Consider the following 25,165-nt stretch of genomic DNA (forward strand, 5'->3'; position numbering starts at 1 on the left):
TCTTTCCAGTTTTGAACGGAAGATATTTCCTTTTTCACCATAGCCCTCTAAGGGCTTCCAAATATCCCTTTGCCAATTCCCCAAGAATAGCCTTAGCGAAAGGCTTCTGGAAGGGAAAGATGTAACTCTGTGAGATGAATTACCAGAACACAGAGCAGTTTCTCAGAAAGCTTCTTTCCAGTTTTGAACGGAAGATATTTCCTTTTTCACCATAGCCCTCTATGGGCTTCCAAATATCCCTTTGCCAATTCCACAAGAACAGCCTTAGCGAAAGGCTTCTTGAAGGGAAAGATGTAACTCTGTGAGATGAATTAACAGAACACAGAGCAGTTTCTCAGAAAGCTTCTTTCCAGTTTTGAACGGAAGATATTTCCTTTTTCACCATAGCCCTCCATGGGCTTCCAAATATCCCTTTGCCAATTCCACAAGAACAGCCTTAGCGAAAGGCTTCTTGAAGGGAAAGATGTAACTCTGTGAGATGAATTAAGAGAACACAGAGCAGTTTCTCAGAAAGCTTCTTTCCAGTTTTGAACGGAAGATATTTCTTTTTCACCATAGCCCTCTATGGGCTTCCAAATATCCCTTTGCCAATTCCACAAGAATAGCATTAGCGAAAGGCTTCCTGAAGCGAAAGATGTAACTCTGTGAGATGAATTAACAGAACACAGAGCAGTTTCTCAGAAAGCTTCTTTCCAGTTATGAACGGAAGATATTTCCTTTTTCACCATAGCCCTCTATGGGCTTCCAAATATCCCTTTGCCAATTCCACAAGAACAGCCTTAGTTAAAGGCTTCTTCAAGGGAAAGATGTAACTCTGTGAGATGAATTAACAGAACACAGAGCAGTTTCTCAGAAAGGTTCTTTCCAGTTTTGAACGGAAGATATTTCCTTTTTCACCATAGCCCACTAAGGGCTTCCAAATATCCCTTTGCCAATTCCACAAGAACAGCCTTAGCGAAAGGCTTCTTTAAGGGAAAGATGTAACTCTGTGAGATGAATTAACAGAACACAGAGCAGTTTCTCAGAAAGCTTCTTTCCAGTTTTGAACGGAAGATATTTCCTTTTTCACCATAGCCCTCTATGGGCTTCCAAATATCCCTTTGCCAATTCCACAAGAACAGACTTAGCGAAAGGCTTCTTGAAGGGAAAGATGAAACTCTGTGAGATGAATTAACAGAACACAGAGCAGTTTCTCAGAAAGCTTCTTTCCAGTTTTGAACGGAAGATATTTCCTTTTTCACCATAGCCCTCTATGGGCTTCCAAATATCCCTTTGCCAATTCCACAAGAACAGCCTTATCGAAAGGCTTCTGGAAGGGAAAGATGTAACTCTGTGAGATGAATTAACAGAACAGAGAGCAGTTTCTCAGAAAGCTTCTTTCCAGTTTTGAACGGAAGATATTTCCTTTTTCACCATAGCCTTCTATGGGCTTCCAAATATCCCTTTGCCAATTCCACAAGAACAGCCTTAGCGAAAGGCTTCTTGAAGGGAAAGATGTAACTCTGTGAGATGAATTAACAGAACACAAAGCAGTTTCTCAGAAAGCTTCTTTCCAGTTTTGAACGGAAGATATTTCCTTTTTCACCATAGCCCTCTATGGGCTTCCAAATATCCCTTTGCCAATTCCCCAAGAATAGCCTTAGCGAAAGGCTTCTGGAAGGGAAAGATGTAACTCTGTGAGATGAATTACCAGAACACAGAGCAGTTTCTCAGAAAGCTTCTTTCCAGTTTTGAACGGAAGATATTTCCTTTTTCACCATAGCCCTCTATGGGCTTCCAAATATCCCTTTGCCAATTCCACAAGAACAGCCTTAGCGAAAGGCTTCTTGAAGGGAAAGATGTAACTCTGTGAGATGAATTAACAGAACACAGAGCAGTTTCTCAGAAAGCTTCTTTCCAGTTTTGAACGGAAGATATTTCCTTTTTCACCATAGCCCTCCATGGGCTTCCAAATATCCCTTTGCCAATTCCACAAGAACAGCCTTAGCGAAAGGCTTCTTGAAGGGAAAGATGTAACTCTGTGAGATGAATTAAGAGAACACAGAGCAGTTTCTCAGAAAGCTTCTTTCCAGTTTTGAACGGAAGATATTTCTTTTTCACCAAAGCCCTCTATGGGCTTCCAAATATCCCTTTGCCAATTCCACAAGAACAGCCTTAGCGAAAGGCTTCTTGAAGGGAAAGATGTAACTCTGTGAGATGAATTAAGAGAACACAGAGCAGTTTCTCAGAAAGCTTCTTTCCAGTTTGGAACGGAAGATATTTCCTTTTTCACCATAGCCCTCTATGGGCTTCCAAATATCCCTTTGCCAATTCCACAAGAACAGCCTTAGCGAAAGGCTTCTTGAAGGGAAAGATGTAACTCTGTGAGATGAATTAACAGAACACGGAACAGTTTCTCACAAAGCTTTTTTCCAGTTTTGAACGGAAGATATTTCCTTTTTCACCATAGCCCTCTATGGGCTTCCAAATATCCCTTTGCCAATTCCACAAGAACAGCCTTAGCGAAAGGCTTCTTTAAGGGAAAGATTTCACTCTGTGAGATGAATTAACAGAACACAGAGCAGTTTCTCAGAAAGCTTCTTTCCAGTTTTGAACGGAAGATATTTCCGTTTTCACCATAGCCCTCTATGGGCTTCCAAATATCCCTTTGCCAATTGCACAAAAACAGCCTTATCGAAAGGCTTCTTGAAGGGAAAGATGTAACTCTGTGACATGAATTAACAGAACACAGAGCAGTTTCTCAGAAAGCTTCTTTCCAGTTTTGAACGGAAGATATTTCCTTTTTCACCATAGCCCTCTATGGGCTTCCAAATATCCCTTTGCCAATTCCACAAGAACAGCCTTAGCGAAAGGCTTCTTGAAGGGAAAGATGTAACTCTGTGAGATGAATTAACAGAACACGGAACAGTTTCTCACAAACCTTGTTTCCAGTTTTGAAGGGAAGATATTTCCTTTTTCACCATAGCCCTCTATGGGCTTCCAAATATCCCTTTGCCAATTCCACAAGAACAGCCTTAGTGAAAGGCTTCTTGAAGGGAAAGATGTAACTCTGTGAGACGAATTTACAGAACACAGAGCAGTTTCTCAGAAAGCTTCTTTCCAGTTTTGAACGGAAGATATTTCCTTTTTCACCATAGCCCTCTATGGGCTTCCAAATATCCCTTTGCCAATACCACAAGAACAGCCTTAGCGAAAGGCTTCTTGAAGGGAAAGATGTAACTCTGTGAGATGAATTAACAGAACATAGAACAGTTTCTCAGAAAGCTTCCTTCGAGTTTTGAACGGAAGATATTTCCTTTTTCACCATAGACGTCTTTGGGCTTCCAAATATCCCTTTGCCAATTCCACAAGAACAGCCTTAGCGAAAGGCTTCTTCAAGGGAAAGATGTAACTCTTTGAGATGAATTAACAGAACACAAATCAGTTTCTCAGAAAGCTTCTTTCCAGTTTTGAACGGAAGATATTTCCTTTTTCACCATAGCCATCTATGGGCTTCCAAATATCCCTTTGCCAATTCCACAAGAACAGCCTTAGCGAAAGGCTTCTTGAAGGGTAAGATGTAACTCTGTGAGATGAATTAACAGAACACAGAGCAGTTTCTCAGAAAGCTTCTTTCCAATTTTGAACGGAAGATATTTCCTTTTTCACCATAGCCCTCTATGGGCTTCCAAATATCCCTTTGCCAATTCCACAAGAACAGCCTTAGCGAAAGGCTTCTTCAAGGGAAAGATGTAACTCTGTGAAATGAATTAACAGAACACAGAACAGTTTCTCGGAAAGCTTCTTTCCTGTTTTGAACGGAAGATATTTCCTTTTACACCATAGCCCTCTATGGGCTTCCAAATATCCCTTTGCCAATTCCCCAAGAACAAACTTAGCGAAAGGCGTCTTGAAGGGAAAGATAAAACTCTGTGAGATGAATTAACAGAACACAGAGCAGTTTCTCAGAAAGCTTCTTTCCAGTTTTGAACGGAAGATATTTCCTTTTTCACCATAGCCCTCTATGGGCTTCCAAATATCCCTTTGCCAATTCCACAAGAACAGACTTAGCGAAAGGCTTCTTGAAGGGAAAGATGAAACTCTGTGAGATGAACTAACAGAACACAGAGCAGTTTCTCAGAAAGCTTCTTTCCAGTTTTGAACGGAAGATATTTCCTTTTTCACCGTAGCCATCTATTGGCTTCCAAATATCCCTTTGCCAATTCCACAAGAACAGCCTTAGCGAAAGGCTTCTGGAAGGGAAAGATGTAACTCTGTGAGATGAATTAACAGAACACGGAACAGTTTCTCACAAAGCTTTTTTCCAGTTTTGAACGGAAGATATTTCCTTTTTCACCATAGCCCTCTATGGGCTTCCAAATATCCCTTTGCCAATTCCACAAGAACAGCCTTAGCGAAAGGCTTCTTCAAGGGAAAGATGTAACTCTGTGAGATGAATTAACAGAACACAGAGCAGTTTCTCAGAAAGCTTCTTTCCAGTTATGAACGGAAGATATTTCCTTTTTCACCATAGCCCTCTATGGGCTTCCAAATATCCCTTTGCCAATTCCACAAGAACAGCCTTAGTTAAAGGCTTCTTCAAGGGAAAGATGTAACTCTGTGAGATGAATTAACAGAACACAGAGCAGTTTCTCAGAAAGCTTCTTTCCAGTTTTGAACGGAAGATATTTCCTTTTTCACCATAGCCCACTAAGGGCTTCCAAATATCCCTTTGCCAATTCCACAAGAACAGCCTTAGCGAAAGGCTTCTTTAAGGGAAAGATGTAACTCTGTGAGATGAATTAACAGAACACAGAGCAGTTTCTCAGAAAGCTTCTTTCCAGTTTTGAACGGAAGATATTTCCTTTTTCACCATAGCCCTCTATGGGCTTCCAAATATCCCTTTGCCAATTCCACAAGAACAGACTTAGCGAAAGGCTTCTTGAAGGGAAAGATGTACCTCTGTGAGATGAATTAACAGAACACAGAGCAGTTTCTCAGAAAGCTTCTTTCCAGTTTTGAACGGAAGATATTTCCTTTTTCACCATAGCCCTCTATGGGCTTCCAAATATCCCTTTGCCAATTCCACAAGAACAGCCTTATCGAAAGGCTTCTGGAAGGGAAAGATGTAACTCTGTGAGATGAATTAACAGAACAGAGAGCAGTTTCTCAGAAAGCTTCTTTCCAGTTTTGAACAGAAGATATTTCCTTTTTCACCATAGCCTTCTATGGGCTTCCAAATATCCCTTTGCCAATTCCACAAGAACAGCCTTAGCGAAAGGCTTCTTGAAGGGAAAGATGTAACTCTGTGAGATGAATTAACAGAACACAAAGCAGTTTCTCAGAAAGCTTCTTTCCAGTTTTGAACGGAAGATATTTCCTTTTTCACCATAGCCCTCTATGGGCTTCCAAATATCCCTTTGCCAATTCCCCAAGAATAGCCTTAGCGAAAGGCTTCTGGAAGGGAAAGATGTAACTCTGTGAGATGAATTACCAGAACACAGAGCAGTTTCTCAGAAAGCTTCTTTCCAGTTTTGAACGGAAGATATTTCCTTTTTCACCATAGCCCTCTATGGGCTTCCAAATATCCCTTTGCCAATTCCACAAGAACAGACTTAGTGAAAGGCTTCTTGAAGGGAAAGATGTAACTCTGTGAGATGAATTTACCCAACACAGAGCAGTTTCTCAGAAAGCTTCTTTCCAGTTTTGAACGGAAGATATTTCCTTTTTCACCATAGCCCTCTAAGGGCTTCCAAATATCCCTTTGCCAATTCCACGAGAACAGCCTTAGCGAAAGGCTTCTTGAAGGGAAAGATGTAACTCTGTGAGATGAATTAACAGAACACAGAGCAGTTTCTCAGAAAGCTTCTTTCCACTTTTGAACGGAAGATATTTCCTTTTTCACCATAGCCCTCTGTGGGCTTCCAAATATCCCTTTGCCAATTCCACAAGAACAGCCTTAGCGAAAGGCTTCTTCAAGGGAAAGATGTAACTCTGTGAAATGAATTAACAGAACACAGAACAGTTTCTCAGAAAGCTTCTTTCCAGTTTTGAACGGAAGATATTTCCTTTTACACCATAGCCCTCTATGGGCTTCCAAATATCCCTTTGCCAATTCCCCAAGAACAAACATAGCGAAAGGCTTCCTGAAGGGAAAGATAAAACTCTGTGAGATGAATTAACAGAACCCAGAGCAGTTTCTCAGAAAGCTTCTTTCCAGTTTTGAACGGAAGATATTTCCTTTTTCACCATAGCCCTCTATGGGCTTCCAAATATCCCTTTGCCAATTCCACAAGAACAGCCTTAGCGAAAGTCTTCTTGAAGGGAAAGATGAAACTCTGTGAGATGAATTAACAGAACACAGAGCAGTTTGTCAGAAAGCTTCTTTCCAGTTTTGAACGGAAGATATTTCCTTTTTCACCATAGCCCTCTATGGGCTTCCAAATATCCCTTTGCCAATTCCACAAGAACAGCCTTAGCGAAAGGCTTCTTGAAGGGAAAGATGTAACTCTGTGAGATGAATTAACAGAACACGGAACAGTTTCTCACAAAGCTTTTTTCCAGTTTTGAACGGAAGATATTTCCTTTTTCACCATAGCCCTCTATGGGCTTCCAAATATCCCTTTGCCAATTCCACAAGAACAGCCTTAGCGAAAGGCTTCTTGAAGGGAAAGATGTAACTCTGTGAGATGAATTAACAGAACACAGAGCAGTTTCTCAGAAAGCTTCTTTCCAGTTTTGAACTGAAGATATTTCCTTTTTCACCATAGCCCTCTATGGGCTTCCAAATATCCCTTTGCCAATTCCACAAGAACAGCCTTAGCGAAAGGCTTCTTTAAGGGAAAGATTTCACTCTGTGAGATGAATTAACAGAACACAGAGCAGTTTCTCAGAAAGCTTCTTTCCAGTTTTGAACGGAAGATATTTCCGTTTTCACCATAGCCCTCTATGGGCTTCCAAATATCCCTTTGCCAATTGCACAAAAACAGCCTTAGCGAAAGGCTTCTTGAAGGGAAAGATGTAACTCTGTGACATGAATTAACAGAACACAGAGCAGTTTCTCAGAAAGCTTCTTTCCAGTTTTGAACGGAAGATATTTCCTTTTTCACCATAGCCCTCTATGGGCTTCCAAATATCCCTTTGCCAATTCCACAAGAACAGCCTTAGCGAAAGGCTTCTTGAAGGGAAAGATGTAACTCTGTGAGATGAATTAACAGAACACGGAACAGTTTCTCACAAACCTTGTTTCCAGTTTTGAAGGGAAGATATTTCCTTTTTCACCATAGCCCTCTATGGGCTTCCAAATATCCCTTTGCCAATTCCACAAGAACAGCCTTAGTGAAAGGCTTCTTGAAGGGAAAGATGTAACTCTGTGAGACGAATTTACAGAACACAGAGCAGTTTCTCAGAAAGCTTCTTTCCAGTTTTGAACGGAAGATATTTCCTTTTTCACCATAGCCCTCTATGGGCTTCCAAATATCCCTTTGCCAATTCCACAAGAACAGCATTAGCGAAAGGCTTCCTGAAGCGAAAGATGTAACTCTGTGAGATGAATTAACAGAACACAGAGCAGTTTCTCAGAAAGCTTCTTTCCAGTTATGAACGGAAGATATTTCCTTTTTCACCATAGCCCTCTATGGGCTTCCAAATATCCCTTTGCCAATTCCACAAGAACAGCCTTAGTTAAAGGCTTCTTCAAGGGAAAGATGTAACTCTGTGAGATGAATTAACAGAACACAGAGCAGTTTCTCAGAAAGCTTCTTTCCAGTTTTGAACGGAAGATATTTCCGTTTTCACCATAGCCCTCTATGGGCTTCCAAATATCCCTTTGCCAATTCCAGAAGAACAGCCTTAGCGAAAGGCTTCTTTAAGGGAAAGATGTAACTCTGTGAGATGAATTAACAGAACACAGAGCAGTTTCTCAGAAAGCTTCTTTCCAGTTTTGAACGGAAGATATTTCCGTTTTCACCATAGCCCTCTATGGGCTTCCAAATATCCCTTTGCCAATTGCACAAAAACAGCCTTAGCGAAAGGCTGCTTGAAGGGAAAGATGTAACTCTGTGAGATGAATTAACAGAACACTGAGCAGTTTCTCAGAAAGCTTCTTTCCAGTTTTGAACGGACGATATTTCCTTTTTCACCATAGCCCTCTATGGGCTTCCAAATATCCGTTTGCCAATTCCACAAGAACAGCCTTAGCGAAAGGCTTCTTGAAGGGAAAGATGTAACTCTGTGAGATGAATTAACAGAACACGGAACAGTTTCTCACAAACCTTTTTTCCAGTTTTGAAGGGAAGATATTTCCTTTTTCACCATAACCCTCTATGGGCTTCCAAATATCCCTTTGCCAATTCCACAAGAACAGCCTTAGTGAAAGGCTTCTTGAAGGGAAAGATGTAACTCTGTGAGACGAATTTACAGAACACAGAGCAGTTTCTCAGAAAGCTTCTTTCCAGTTTTGAACGCAAGATATTTCCTTTTTCACCATAGCCCTCTATGGGCTTCCAAATATCCCTTTGCCAATTCCACAATTACAGCCTTAGCGAAAGGCTTCTTGAAGGGAAAGATGTAATTCTGTGAGATGAATTAACAGAACATTGAACAGTTTCTCAGAAAGCTTCCTTCCAGTTTTGAACGGAAGATATTTCCTTTTTCACCATAGCCCTCTATGGGCTTCCAAATATCCCTTTGCCAATTCCACAAGAACAGCCTTAGCGAAAGGCTTCTTCAAGGGAAAGATGTAACTCTTTGAGATGAATTAACAGAACACAAATCAGTTTCTCAGAAAGCTTCTTTCCAGTTTTGAACGGAAGATATTTCCTTTTTCACCATAGCCCTCTATGGGCTTCCAAATATCCCTTTGCCAATTCCACAAGAACAGCCTTAGAGAAAGGCTACTTGAAGGGAAAGATGAAACTCTGTGAGATGAATTAACAGAACACAGAGCAGTTTCTCAGAAAGCTTCTTTCCAGTTTTGAACGGAAGATATTTACTTTTTCACCATAGCCCTCTATGGGCTTCCAAATATCCCTTTGCCAATTCCACAAGAACAGCCTTAGCGAAAGGCTTCTTGAAGGGAAAGATGTAACTCTGTGAGATGAATTAACAGAACACGGAACAGTTTCTCACAAAGCTTTTTTCCAGTTTTGAACGGAAGATATTTCCTTTTTCACCATAGCCCTCTATGGGCTTCCAAATATAACTTTGCGAATTCCACAAGAACAGCCTTAGCGAAAGGCTTCTTCAAGGGACAGATGTAACTCTGTGAGATGAATTAACAGAACACAGAGCAGTTTCTCAGAAAGCTTCTTTCCAGTTTTGAACGGAAGATATTTCCTTTTTCACCATAGCCCTCTATGGGCTTCCAAATATCCCTTTGCCAATTCCACAAGAACAGCCTTAGCGAAAGGCTTCTTTAAGGGAAAGATTTCACTCTGTGAGATGAATTAACAGAACACAGAGCAGTTTCTCAGAAAGCTTCTTTCCAGTTTTGAACGGAAGATATTTCCTTTTTCACCATAGCCCTCTATGGGCTTCCAAATATCCCTTTGCCAATTGCACAAGAACAGCCTTAGCGAAAGGCTTCTTGAAGGGAAAGATGTAACTCTGTGAGATGAATTAACAGAACACAGAGCAGTTTCTCAGAAAGCTTCTTTCCAGTTTTGAACGGAAGATATTTCCTTTTTCACCATAGCCCTCTATGGGATTCCAAATATCAATTTGCCAATTCCACAAGAACAGCCTTAGCGAAAGGCTTCTTGAAGGGAAAGATGTAACTCTGTGAGATGAATTAACAGAACACGGAACAGTTTCTCACAAAGCTTGTTTCCAGTTTTGAACGGAAGATATTTCCTTTTTCACCATAGCCCTCTATGGGCTTCCAAATATCCCTTTGCCAATTCCACAAGAACAGCCTTAGTGAAAGGCTTCTTGAAGGGAAAGATGTAACTCTGTGAGACGAATTTACAGAACACAGAGCAGTTTCTCAGAAAGCTTCTTTCCAGTTTTGAACGGAAGATATTTCCTTTTTCACCATAGCCCTCTATGGGCTTCCAAATATCCCTTTGCCAATTCCACAAGAACAGCATTAGCGAAAGGCTTCCTGAAGCGAAAGATGTAACTCTGTGAGATGAATTAACAGAACACAGAGCAGTTTCTCAGAAAGCTTCTTTCCAGTTATGAACGGAAGATATTTCCTTTTTCACCATAGCCCTCTATGGGCTTCCAAATATCCCTTTGCCAATTCCACAAGAACAGCCTTAGTTAAAGGCTTCTTCAAGGGAAAGATGTAACTCTGTGAGATGAATTAACAGAACACAGAGCAGTTTCTCAGAAAGCTTCTTTCCAGTTTTGAACGGAAGATATTTCCGTTTTCACCATAGCCCTCTATGGGCTTCCAAATATCCCTTTGCCAATTCCAGAAGAACAGCCTTAGCGAAAGGCTTCTTTAAGGGAAAGATGTAACTCTGTGAGATGAATTAACAGAACACAGAGCAGTTTCTCAGAAAGCTTCTTTCCAGTTTTGAACGGAAGATATTTCCGTTTTCACCATAGCCCTCTATGGGCTTCCAAATATCCCTTTGCCAATTGCACAAAAACAGCCTTAGCGAAAGGCTGCTTGAAGGGAAAGATGTAACTCTGTGAGATGAATTAACAGAACACTGAGCAGTTTCTCAGAAAGCTTCTTTCCAGTTTTGAACGGACGATATTTCCTTTTTCACCATAGCCCTCTATGGGCTTCCAAATATCCGTTTGCCAATTCCACAAGAACAGCCTTAGCGAAAGGCTTCTTGAAGGGAAAGATGTAACTCTGTGAGATGAATTAACAGAACACGGAACAGTTTCTCACAAACCTTTTTTCCAGTTTTGAAGGGAAGATATTTCCTTTTTCACCATAACCCTCTATGGGCTTCCAAATATCCCTTTGCCAATTCCACAAGAACAGCCTTAGTGAAAGGCTTCTTGAAGGGAAAGATGTAACTCTGTGAGACGAATTTACAGAACACAGAGCAGTTTCTCAGAAAGCTTCTTTCCAGTTTTGAACGCAAGATATTTCCTTTTTCACCATAGCCCTCTATGGGCTTCCAAATATCCCTTTGCCAATTCCACAATTACAGCCTTAGCGAAAGGCTTCTTGAAGGGAAAGATGTAATTCTGTGAGATGAATTAACAGAACATTGAACAGTTTCTCAGAAAGCTTCCTTCCAGTTTTGAACGGAAGATATTTCCTTTTTCACCATAGCCCTCTATGGGCTTCCAAATATCCCTTTGCCAATTCCACAAGAACAGCCTTAGCGAAAGGCTTCTTCAAGGGAAAGATGTAACTCTTTGAGATGAATTAACAGAACACAAATCAGTTTCTCAGAAAGCTTCTTTCCAGTTTTGAACGGAAGATATTTCCTTTTTCACCATAGCCCTCTATGGGCTTCCAAATATCCCTTTGCCAATTCCACAAGAACAGCCTTAGAGAAAGGCTACTTGAAGGGAAAGATGAAACTCTGTGAGATGAATTAACAGAACACAGAGCAGTTTCTCAGAAAGCTTCTTTCCAGTTTTGAACGGAAGATATTTACTTTTTCACCATAGCCCTCTATGGGCTTCCAAATATCCCTTTGCCAATTCCACAAGAACAGCCTTAGCGAAAGGCTTCTTGAAGGGAAAGATGTAACTCTGTGAGATGAATTAACAGAACACGGAACAGTTTCTCACAAAGCTTTTTTCCAGTTTTGAACGGAAGATATTTCCTTTTTCACCATAGCCCTCTATGGGCTTCCAAATATAACTTTGCGAATTCCACAAGAACAGCCTTAGCGAAAGGCTTCTTCAAGGGACAGATGTAACTCTGTGAGATGAATTAACAGAACACAGAGCAGTTTCTCAGAAAGCTTCTTTCCAGTTTTGAACGGAAGATATTTCCTTTTTCACCATAGCCCTCTATGGGCTTCCAAATATCCCTTTGCCAATTCCACAAGAACAGCCTTAGCGAAAGGCTTCTTTAAGGGAAAGATTTCACTCTGTGAGATGAATTAACAGAACACAGAGCAGTTTCTCAGAAAGCTTCTTTCCAGTTTTGAACGGAAGATATTTCCTTTTTCACCATAGCCCTCTATGGGCTTCCAAATATCCCTTTGCCAATTGCACAAGAACAGCCTTAGCGAAAGGCTTCTTGAAGGGAAAGATGTAACTCTGTGAGATGAATTAACAGAACACAGAGCAGTTTCTCAGAAAGCTTCTTTCCAGTTTTGAACGGAAGATATTTCCTTTTTCACCATAGCCCTCTATGGGATTCCAAATATCAATTTGCCAATTCCACAAGAACAGCCTTAGCGAAAGGCTTCTTGAAGGGAAAGATGTAACTCTGTGAGATGAATTAACAGAACACGGAACAGTTTCTCACAAAGCTTGTTTCCAGTTTTGAACGGAAGATATTTCCTTTTTCACCATAGCCCTCTATGGGCTTCCAAATATCCCTTTGCCAATTCCACAAGAACAGCCTTAGTGAAAGGCTTCTTGAAGGGAAAGATGTAACTCTGTGAGACGAATTTACAGAACACAGAGCAGTTTCTCAGAAAGCTTCTTTCCAGTTTTGAACGGAAGATATTTCCTTTTTCACCATAGCCCTCTATGGGCTTCCAAATATCCCTTTGCCAATTCCACAAGAACAGCCTTAGCGAAAGGCTTCTTGAAGGGAAAGATGTAACTCTGTGAGATGAATTAACAGAACATAGAACAGTTTCTCATAAAGCTTCCTTCCAGTTTTGAACGGAAGATATTTCCTTTTTCACCATAGCCCTCTATGGGCTTCCAAATATCCCTTTGCCAATTGCACAAGAACAGCCTAAGCGAAAGGCTGCTTGAAGGGAAAGATGTAACTCTGTGAGATGAATTAACAGAACACAGAGCAGTTTCTCAGAAAGCTTCTTTCCAGTTTTGAACGGAAGATATTTCCTTTTTCACCATAGCCCTCTATGGGCTTCCAAATATCCCTTTGCCAATTCCACAAGAACAGCATTAGCGAAAGGCTTCCTGAAGCGAAAGATGTAACTCTGTGAGATGAATTAACAGAACACAGAACAGTTTCTCAGAAAGCTTCTTTCCAGTTATGAACGGAAGATATTTCCTTTTTCACCATAGCCCTCTATGGGCTTCCAAATATCCCTTTGCCAATTCCACAAGAACAGCCTTAGTTAAAGGCTTCTTCAAGGGAAAGATGTAACTCTGTGAGATGAATTAACAGAACACAGAGCAGTTTCTCAGAAAGCTTCTTTCCAGTTTTGAACGGAAGATATTTCCATTTTCACCATAGCCCTCTATGGGCTTCCAAATATCCCTTTGCCAATTCCACAAGAACAGCCTTAGCGAAAGGCTTCTTCAAGGGAAAGATGTAACTCTGTGAGATGAATTAACAGAACACAGAGCAGTTTCTCAGAAAGCTTCTTTCCAGTTTTAAACGGAAGATATTTCGTTTTTCACCATAGCCCTCTATGGGCTTCCAAATGTCCCTTGGCCAATTCCCCAAGAACAGCCTTAGCGAAAGGCTTCTTGAAGGGAAACATGTAAATCTGTGAGATGAATTAACAGAACACAGAGCAGTTTCTCAGAATGCTTCTTTGCAGTTTTGAACGGAAGATATTTCCTTTTTCACCATAGCCCTCTATGGGCTTCCAAATATCCCTTTGCCAATTGCACAAGAACAGCCTTAGCGAAAGGCTTTTTGAAGGGAAAGATGTAACTCTGTGAGATGAATTAACAGAACACAGAGAAGTTTCTCAGAAAGCTTCTTTCTAGTGTTGAACGGAAGATATTTCCTTTTTCGCCATAGCCCTCTATGGGCTTCCAAATATCCCTTTCCAAATCCACAAGAACAGCCTTAGCGAAAGACTTCTTGAAGGGAAAGGTGTAACTCTGTGAGATGAATTAACAGAACACAGAGCAGTTTCTCAGAAAGCTTCTTTCCAGTTTTGAACGGAAGATATTTCCTTTTTCACCATAGCCGTCTATGGGCTTCCAAATATCCCTTTGCCAATTCCACAAGAACAGCCTTAGCGAAAGGCTTCTTGAAGGGAAAGATGTAACTCTGTGAGATGAATTAACAGTACACAGAGCAGTTTCTCAGAAACCTTCTTTCCAGTTTTGAACGGAAAATATTTCCTTTTTCACCATAGCCCTCTATGGGCTTCCAAATATCCTTTTGCCAATTCCACAAGAACAGCCTTAGCGAAAGGCTTCTTGAAGGGAAAGATGTAACTCTGTGAGATGAATTATCAGAACACAGAGCAGTTTCTCAGAAAGCTTCTTTCCAGTTTTGAACGGAAGATATTTCCTTTTTCACCATAGCCCTCTATGGGCTTCCAAATATCCCTTTGCCAATTCCACAAGAACAGCCTTAGCGAAAGGGTTCTTGAAGGGAAAGATGTAACTCTGTGAGATGAATTAACAGAATACAGAGCAGTTTCTCAGAAAGCTTCTTTCCAGTTTTGAACGGAAGATATTTCCTTTTTCACCATAGCCCTCTATGGGCTTCCAAATATCCCTTTGCCAATTCCACAAGAACAGCCTTAGCGAAAGGCTTCTTGAAGGGAAAGATGTAACTGTGTGAGATGAATTTACAGAACACAGAGCAGTTTCTCAGAAAGCTTCTTTCCAGTTTTGAACGGAAGATATTTCCTTTTTCACCATAGCCCTCTATGGGCTTCCAAATATCCCTTTGCCAATTCCACAAGAACAGCCTTAGCGAAAGGCTTCTTGAAGGGAAAGATGTAACTCTGTGAGATGAATTAACAGAACACAGAGCAGTTTCTCAGAAAGCTTCTTTCCAGTTTTCAATGGAAGATATTTCCTTTTTCACCATAGCCCTCTATGGGCTTCCAAATATCCCTTTGCCAATTCCACAAGAACAGCCTCAGCGAAAGGCTTCTTGAAGGGAAAGATGTAACTCTGTGAGATGAATTAACAGAACACAGAGCAGTTTCTCAGAAAGCTTCTTTCCAGTTTTGAACGGAAGATATTTCCTTTTTCACCATAGCCCTCTATGGGCTTCCAAATTTCCCTTTGCCAATTACACAAGAACAGCCTTAGCGAAAGGCTTCTTGAAGGGAAAGATGTAACTCTGTGAGATGAAATAACAGAACACAGAGCAGTTTCTCAGAAAGCTTCTTTCCAGTTTTGAACGGAAGATATTTCCTTTTTCACCATAGCCCTCTATGGGCTTCCAAATATCCCTTTGCCAATTCCACAAGAACAGCCTTATCGAAAGGCTTCTTGAAGGGAAAGATGTAACTCTGTGAGATGAACTAACAGAACACAGAGCAGTTTCTCAGAACGCTTCTTTCCAGTTTTGAACGGAAGATATTTCCTTTTTCACCATAGCCCTCTATGGGCTTCCAAATATCCCTTTGCCAATTCCACAAGAACAGACTTAGCGAAAGGCTTCTTGAAGGGAAAGATAAAACTCTGTGAGATGAATTTAGAGAACACAGAGCAGTTTCTCAGAAAGCTTCTTTCCAGTTTTGAACGGAAGATATTTCCTTTTTCACCATAGCCCTCTATTGGCTTCCAAATATCCCTTTGACAATTCCACAAGAACAGACTTAGCGAAAGGCTTCTTGAAGGGAAAGATGAAACTCTGTGAGATGAATTAACAGAACACAGAGCAGTTTCTCAGAAAGCTTCTTTCCAGTTTTGAACGGAAGATATTTCCTTTTTCACCATAGCCCTCTATGGGCTTCCAAATATCCCTTTGCCAATTCCACAAGAACAGCCTTATCGAAAGGTTTCTGGAAGGGAAAGATGTAACTCTGTGAGATGAATTAACAGAACAGAGAGCAGTTTCTCACAAAGCTTCTTTCCAGTTTTGAACAGAAGATATTTCCTTTTTCACCATAGCCTTCTATGGGCTTCCAAATATCCCTTTGCCAATTCCACAAGAACAGCCTTAGCGAAAGGCTTCTTGAAGGGAAAGATGTAACTCTGTGAGATGAATTAACAGAACACAAAGCAGTTTCTCAGAAAGCTTCTTTCCAGTTTTGAACGGAAGATATTTCCTTTTTCACCATAGCCCTCTATGGGCTTCCAAATATCCCTTTGCCAATTCCCCAAGAATAGCCTTAGCGAAAGGCTTCTGGAAGGGAAAGATGTAACTCTGTGAGATGAATTACCAGAACACAGAGCAGTTTCTCAGAAATCTTCTTTCCAGTTTTGAACGGAAGATATTTCCTTTTTCACCATAGCCCTCTATGGGCTTCCAAATATCCCTTTGCCAATTCCACAAGAACAGCCTTAGCGAAAGGCTTCTTGAAGGGAAAGATGTAACTCTGTGAGATGAATTAACAGAACACAGAGCAGTTTCTCAGAAAGCTTCTTTCCAGTTTTGAACGGAAGATATTTCCTTTTTCACCATAGCCCTCCATGGGCTTCCAAATATCCCTTTGCCAATTCCACAAGAACAGCCTTAGCGAAAGGCTTCTTGAAGGGAAAGATGTAACTCTGTGAGATGAATTAAGAGAACACAGAGCAGTTTCTCAGAAAGCTTCTTTCCAGTTTTGAACGGAAGATATTTCCTTTTTCACCATAGCCCTCTATGGGCTTCCAAATATCCCTTTGCCAATTCCACAAGAACAGCCTTAGTTAAAGGCTTCTTCAAGGGAAAGATGTAACTCTCTGAGATGAATTAACAGAACACAGAGCAGTTTCTCAGAAAGCTTCTTTCCAGTTTTGAACGGAAGATATTTCCTTTTTCACCATAGCCCACTAAGGGCTTCCAAATATCCCTTTGCCAATTCCACAAGAACAGCCTTAGCGAAAGGCTTCTTTAAGGGAAAGATGTAACTCTGTGAGATGAATTAACAGAACACAGAGCAGTTTCTCAGAAAGCTTCTTTCCAGTTTTGAACGGAAGATATTTCCGTTTTCACCATAGCCCTCTATGGGCTTCCAAATATCCCTTTGCCAATTGCACAAAAACAACCTTAGCGAAAGGCTTCTTGAAGGGAAAGATGTACCTCTGTGAGATGAATTAACAGAACACAGAGCAGTTTCTCAGAAAGCTTCTTTCCAGTTTTGAACGGAAGATATTTCCTTTTTCACCATAGCCCTCTATGGGCTTCCAAATATCCCTTTGCCAATTCCCCAAGAACAAACTTAGCGAAAGGCTTCTTGAAGGGAAAGATAAAACTCTGTGAGATGAATTTACAGAACACAGAGCAGTTTCTCAGAAAGCTTCTTTCCAGTTTTGAACCGAAGATATTTCCTTTTTCACCATAGCCCTCTATGGGCTTCCAAATATCCCTTTGCCAATTCCACAAGAACAGACTTAGCGAAAGGCTTCTTGAAGGGAAAGATGAAACTCTGTGAGATGAATTAACAGAACACAGAGCAGTTTCTCAGAAAGCTTCTTTCCAGTTTTGAACGGAAGATATTTCCTTTTTCACCATAGCCCTCTATGGGCTTCCAAATATCCCTTTGCCAATTCCACAAGAACAGCCTTATCGAAAGGCTTCTGGAAGGGAAAGATGTAACTCTGTGAGATGAATTAACAGAACAGAGAGCAGTTTCTCAGAAAGCTTCTTTCCAGTTTTGAACAGAAGATATTTCCTTTTTCACCATAGCCTTCTATGGGCTTCCAAATATCCCTTTGCCAATTCCACAAGAACAGCCTTAGCGAAAGGCTTCTTGAAGGGAAAGATGTAACTCTGTGAGATGAATTAACAGAACACAAAGCAGTTTCTCAGAAAGCTTCTTTCCAGTTTTGAACGGAAGATATTTCCTTTTTCACCATAGCCCTCTATGGGCTTCCAAATATCCCTTTGCCAATTCCCCAAGAATAGCCTTAGCGAAAGGCTTCTGGAAGGGAAAGATGTAACTCTGTGAGATGAATTACCAGAACACAGAGCAGTTTCTCAGAAAGCTTCTTTCCAGTTTTGAACGGAAGATATTTCCTTTTTCACCATAGCCCTCTATGGGCTTCCAAATATCCCTTTGCCAATTCCACAAGAACAGCCTTAGCGAAAGGCTTCTTGAAGGGAAAGATGTAACTCTGTGAGATGAATTAAGAGAACACAGAGCAGTTTCTCAGAAAGCTTCTTTCCAGTTTTGAACGGAAGATATTTCTTTTTCACCATAGCCCTCTATGGGCTTCCAAATATCCCTTTGCCAATTCCACAAGAACAGCCTTAGCGAAAGGCTTCTTGAAGGGAAAGATGTAACTCTGTGAGATGAATTAAGAGAACACAGAGCAGTTTCTCAGAAAGCTTCTTTCCAGTTTGGAACGGAAGATATTTCCTTTTTCACTATAGCCCTCTATGGGCTTCCAAATATCCCTTTGCCAATTCCACAAGAACAGCCTTAGCGAAAGGCTTCTTCAAGGGAAAGATGAAACTCTGTGAGATGAATTAACAGAACACAGAGCAGTGTCTCAGAAAGCTTCTTTCCAGTTTGAACGGAAGATATTTCCTTTTTCACCATAGCCCTCTATGGGCTTCCAAATATCCCTTTGCCAATTCCACAAGAACAGCCTTAGCGAAAGGCTTCATGAAGGGAAAGATGTAACTCTGTGAGATGAATTAACAGAACACAGAGCAGTTTCTCAGAAAGCTTCTTTCCAGTTTTGAACGGAAGATATATCCTTTTTCACCATAGCCCTCTATGGGCTTCCAAATAACCCTTTGCCAATTCCACAAGAACAGACTTAGTGAAAGGCTTCTTGAAGGGAAAGATATAACTCTGTGAGATGAATTTACCCAACACAGAGCAGTTTCTCAGAAAGCTTCTTTCCAGTTTTGAACGGAAGATATTTCCTTTTTCACCATAGCCCTCTAAGGGCTTCCAAATATCCCTTTGCCAATTCCACGAGAACACCCTTAGCGAAAGGCTTCTTGAAGGGAAAGATGTAACTCTGTGAGATGAATTAACAGAACACAGAGCAGTTTCTCAGAAAGCTTCTTTCCACTTTTGAACGGAAGATATTTCCTTTTTCACCATAGCCCTCTGTGGGCTTCCAAATATCCCTTTGCCAATTCCACAAGAACAGCCTTAGCGAAAGGCTTCTTCAAGGGAAAGATGTAACTCTGTGAAATGAATTAACAGAACACAGAACAGTTTCTCAGAAAGCTTCTTTCCAGTTTTGAACGGAAGATATTTCCTTTTACACCATAGCCCTCTATGGGCTTCCAAATATCCCTTTGCCAATTCCCCAAGAACAAACTTAGCGAAAGGCTTCTTGAAGGGAAAGATAAAACTCTGTGAGATGAATTAACAGAACACAGAGCAGTTTCTCAGAAAGCTTCTTTCCAGTTTTGAACGGAAGATATTTCCTTTTTCACCATAGCCCTCTATGGGCTTCCAAATATCCCTTTGCCAATTCCACAAGAACAGCCTTAGCGAAAGGCTTCTTGAAGGGAAAGATGAAACTCTGTGAGATGAATTAACAGAACACAGAGCAGTTTGTCAGAAAGCTTCTTTCCAGTTTTGAACGGAAGATATTTCCTTTTTCACCATAGCCCTCTATGGGCTTCCAAATATCCCTTTGCCAATTCCACAAGAACAGCCTTAGCGAAAGGCTTCTTGAAGGGAAAGATGTAACTCTGTGAGATGAATTAACAGAACACGGAACAGTTTCTCACAAAGCTTTTTTCCACTTTTGAACGGAAGATATTTCCTTTTTCACCATAGCCCTCTATGGGCTTCCAAATATCCCTTTGCCAATTCCACAAGAACAGCCTTAGCGAAAGGCTTCTTCAAGGGAAAGATGTAACTCTGTGAGATGAATTAACAGAACACAGAGCAGTTTCTCAGAAAGCTTCTTTCCAGTTTGGAACGGAAGATATTTCCTTTTTCACCATAGCCCTCTATGGGCTTCCAAATATCCCTTTGCCAATTCCACAAGAACAGCCTTAGCGAAAGGCTTCTTTAAGGGAAAGATTTCACTCTGTGAGATGAATTAACAGAACACAGAGCAGTTTCTCAGAAAGCTTCTTTCCAGTTTTGAACGGAAGATATTTCCGTTTTCACCATAGCCCTCTATGGGCTTCCAAATATCCCTTTGCCAATTGCACAAAAACAGCCTTATCGAAAGGCTTCTTGAAGGGAAAGATGTAACTCTGTGACATGAATTAACAGAACACAGAGCAGTTTCTCAGAAAGCTTCTTTCCAGTTTTGAACGGAAGATATTTCCTTTTTCACCATAGCCCTCTATGGGCTTCCAAATATCCCTTTGCCAATTCCACAAGAACAGCCTTATCGAAAGGCTTCTGGAAGGGAAAGATGTAACTCTGTGAGATGAATTAACAGAACAGAGAGCAGTTTCTCAGAAAGCTTCTTTCCAGTTTTGAACAGAAGATATTTCCTTTTTCACCATAGCCTTCTATGGGCTTCCAAATATCCCTTTGCCAATTCCACAAGAACAGCCTTAGCGAAAGGCTTCTTGAAGGGAAAGATGTAACTCTGTGAGATGAATTAACAGAACACAAAGCAGTTTCTCAGAAAGCTTCTTTCCAGTTTTGAACGGAAGATATTTCCTTTTTCACCATAGCCCTCTATGGGCTTCCAAATATCCCTTTGCCAATTCCCCAACAATAGCCTTAGCGAAAGGCTTCTGGAAGGGAAAGATGTAACTCTGTGAGATGAATTACCAGAACACAGAGCAGTTTCTCAGAAATCTTCTTTCCAGTTTTGAACGGAAGATATTTCCTTTTTCACCATAGCCCTCTATGGGCTTCCAAATATCCCTTTGCCAATTCCACAAGAACAGCCTTAGCGAAAGGCTTCTTGAAGGGAAAGATGTAACTCTGTGAGATGAATTAAGAGAACACAGAGCAGTTTCTCAGAAAGCTTCTTTCCAGTTTTGAACGGAAGATATTTCCTTTTTCACCATAGCCCTCCATGGGCTTCCAAATATCCCTTTGCCAATTCCACAAGAACAGCCTTAGCGAAAGGCTTCTTGAAGGGAAAGATGTAACTCTGTGAGATGAATTAAGAGAACACAGAGCAGTTTCTCAGAAAGCTTCTTTCCAGTTTTGAACGGAAGATATTTCCTTTTTCACCATAGCCCTCTATGGGCTTCCAAATATCCCTTTGCCAATTCCACAAGAACAGCCTTAGTTAAAGGCTTCTTCAAGGGAAAGATGTAACTCTCTGAGATGAATTAACAGAACACAGAGCAGTTTCTCAGAAAGCTTCTTTCCAGTTTTGAACGGAAGATATTTCCTTTTTCACCATAGCCCACTAAGGGCTTCCAAATATCCCTTTGCCAATTCCACAAGAACAGCCTTAGCGAAAGGCTTCTTTAAGGGAAAGATGTAACTCTGTGAGATGAATTAACAGAACACAGAGCAGTTTCTCAGAAAGCTTCTTTCCAGTTTTGAACGGAAGATATTTCCGTTTTCACCATAGCCCTCTATGGGCTTCCAAATATCCCTTTGCCAATTGCACAAAAACAACCTTAGCGAAAGGCTTCTTGAAGGGAAAGATGTACCTCTGTGAGATGAATTAACAGAACACAGAGCAGTTTCTCAGAAAGCTTCTTTCCAGTTTTGAACGGAAGATATTTCCTTTTTCACCATAGCCCTCTATGGGCTTCCAAATATCCCTTTGCCAATTCCCCAAGAACAAACTTAGCGAAAGGCTTCTGGAAGGGAAAGATGTAACTCTGTGAGATGAATTAACAGAACAGAGAGCAGTTTCTCAGAAAGCTTCTTTCCAGTTTTGAACAGAAGATATTTCCTTTTTCACCATAGCCTTCTATGGGCTTCCAAATATCCCTTTGCCAATTCCACAAGAACAGCCTTAGCGAAAGGCTTCTTGAAGGGAAAGATGTAACTCTGTGAGATGAATTAACAGAACACAAAGCAGTTTCTCAGAAAGCTTCTTTCCAGTTTTGAACGGAAGATATTTCCTTTTTCACCATAGCCCTCTATGGGCTTCCAAATATCCCTTTGCCAATTCCCCAAGAATAGCCTTAGCGAAAGGCTTCTGGAAGGGAAAGATGTAACTCTGTGAGATGAATTACCAGAACACAGAGCAGTTTCTCAGAAAGCTTCTTTCCAGTTTTGAACGGAAGATATTTCCTTTTTCACCATAGCCCTCTATGGGCTTCCAAATATCCCTTTGCCAATTCCACAAGAACAGCCTTAGCGAAAGGCTTCTTGAAGGGAAAGATGTAACTCTGTGAGATGAATTAAGAGAACACAGAGCAGTTTCTCAGAAAGCTTCTTTCCAGTTTTGAACGGAAGATATTTCTTTTTCACCATAGCCCTCTATGGGCTTCCAAATATCCCTTTGCCAATTCCACAAGAACAGCCTTAGCGAAAGGCTTCTTGAAGGGAAAGATGTAACTCTGTGAGATGAATTAAGAGAACACAGAGCAGTTTCTCAGAAAGCTTCTTTCCAGTTTGGAACGGAAGATATTTCCTTTTTCACTATAGCCCTCTATGGGCTTCCAAATATCCCTTTGCCAATTCCACAAGAACAGCCTTAGCGAAAGGCTTCTTCAAGGGAAAGATGAAACTCTGTGAGATGAATTAACAGAACACAGAGCAGTGTCTCAGAAAGCTTCTTTCCAGTTTGAACGGAAGATATTTCCTTTTTCACCATAGCCCTCTATGGGCTTCCAAATATCCCTTTGCCAATTCCACAAGAACAGCCTTAGCGAAAGGCTTCATGAAGGGAAAGATGTAACTCTGTGAGATGAATTAACAGAACACAGAGCAGTTTCTCAGAAAGCTTCTTTCCAGTTTTGAACGGAAGATATATCCTTTTTCACCATAGCCCTCTATGGGCTTCCAAATAACCCTTTGCCAATTCCACAAGAACAGACTTAGTGAAAGGCTTCTTGAAGGGAAAGATATAACTCTGTGAGATGAATTTACCCAACACAGAGCAGTTTCTCAGAAAGCTTCTTTCCAGTTTTGAACGGAAGATATTTCCTTTTTCACCATAGCCCTCTAAGGGCTTCCAAATATCCCTTTGCCAATTCCACGAGAACACCCTTAGCGAAAGGCTTCTTGAAGGGAAAGATGTAACTCTGTGAGATGAATTAACAGAACACAGAGCAGTTTCTCAGAAAGCTTCTTTCCACTTTTGAACGGAAGATATTTCCTTTTTCACCATAGCCCTCTGTGGGCTTCCAAATATCCCTTTGCCAATTCCACAAGAACAGCCTTAGCGAAAGGCTTCTTCAAGGGAAAGATGTAACTCTGTGAAATGAATTAACAGAACACAGAACAGTTTCTCAGAAAGCTTCTTTCCAGTTTTGAACGGAAGATATTTCCTTTTACACCATAGCCCTCTATGGGCTTCCAAATATCCCTTTGCCAATTCCCCAAGAACAAACTTAGCGAAAGGCTTCTTGAAGGGAAAGATAAAACTCTGTGAGATGAATTAACAGAACACAGAGCAGTTTCTCAGAAAGCTTCTTTCCAGTTTTGAACGGAAGATATTTCCTTTTTCACCATAGCCCTCTATGGGCTTCCAAATATCCCTTTGCCAATTCCACAAGAACAGCCTTAGCGAAAGGCTTCTTGAAGGGAAAGATGAAACTCTGTGAGATGAATTAACAGAACACAGAGCAGTTTGTCAGAAAGCTTCTTTCCAGTTTTGAACGGAAGATATTTCCTTTTTCACCATAGCCCTCTATGGGCTTCCAAATATCCCTTTGCCAATTCCACAAGAACAGCCTTAGCGAAAGGCTTCTTGAAGGGAAAGATGTAACTCTGTGAGATGAATTAACAGAACACGGAACAGTTTCTCACAAAGCTTTTTTCCACTTTTGAACGGAAGATATTTCCTTTTTCACCATAGCCCTCTATGGGCTTCCAAATATCCCTTTGCCAATTCCACAAGAACAGCCTTAGCGAAAGGCTTCTTCAAGGGAAAGATGTAACTCTGTGAGATGAATTAACAGAACACAGAGCAGTTTCTCAGAAAGCTTCTTTCCAGTTTGGAACGGAAGATATTTCCTTTTTCACCATAGCCCTCTATGGGCTTCCAAATATCCCTTTGCCAATTCCACAAGAACAGCCTTAGCGAAAGGCTTCTTTAAGGGAAAGATTTCACTCTGTGAGATGAATTAACAGAACACAGAGCAGTTTCTCAGAAAGCTTCTTTCCAGTTTTGAACGGAAGATATTTCCGTTTTCACCATAGCCCTCTATGGGCTTCCAAATATCCCTTTGCCAATTGCACAAAAACAGCCTTATCGAAAGGCTTCTTGAAGGGAAAGATGTAACTCTGTGACATGAATTAACAGAACACAGAGCAGTTTCTCAGAAAGCTTCTTTCCAGTTTTGAACGGAAGATATTTCCTTTTTCACCATAGCCCTCTATGGGCTTCCAAATATCCCTTTGCCAATTCCACAAGAACAGCCTTATCGAAAGGCTTCTGGAAGGGAAAGATGTAACTCTGTGAGATGAATTAACAGAACAGAGAGCAGTTTCTCAGAAAGCTTCTTTCCAGTTTTGAACAGAAGATATTTCCTTTTTCACCATAGCCTTCTATGGGCTTCCAAATATCCCTTTGCCAATTCCACAAGAACAGCCTTAGCGAAAGGCTTCTTGAAGGGAAAGATGTAACTCTGTGAGATGAATTAACAGAACACAAAGCAGTTTCTCAGAAAGCTTCTTTCCAGTTTTGAACGGAAGATATTTCCTTTTTCACCATAGCCCTCTATGGGCTTCCAAATATCCCTTTGCCAATTCCCCAACAATAGCCTTAGCGAAAGGCTTCTGGAAGGGAAAGATGTAACTCTGTGAGATGAATTACCAGAACACAGAGCAGTTTCTCAGAAATCTTCTTTCCAGTTTTGAACGGAAGATATTTCCTTTTTCACCATAGCCCTCTATGGGCTTCCAAATATCCCTTTGCCAATTCCACAAGAACAGCCTTAGCGAAAGGCTTCTTGAAGGGAAAGATGTAACTCTGTGAGATGAATTAAGAGAACACAGAGCAGTTTCTCAGAAAGCTTCTTTCCAGTTTTGAACGGAAGATATTTCCTTTTTCACCATAGCCCTCCATGGGCTTCCAAATATCCCTTTGCCAATTCCACAAGAACAGCCTTAGCGAAAGGCTTCTTGAAGGGAAAGATGTAACTCTGTGAGATGAATTAAGAGAACACAGAGCAGTTTCTCAGAAAGCTTCTTTCCAGTTTTGAACGGAAGATATTTCCTTTTTCACCATAGCCCTCTATGGGCTTCCA

This window comes from Chlorocebus sabaeus, chromosome 27 (genome assembly GCF_047675955.1).
Source record: "Chlorocebus sabaeus isolate Y175 chromosome 27, mChlSab1.0.hap1, whole genome shotgun sequence".
Lineage (NCBI taxonomy): Eukaryota > Metazoa > Chordata > Mammalia > Primates > Cercopithecidae > Chlorocebus > Chlorocebus sabaeus.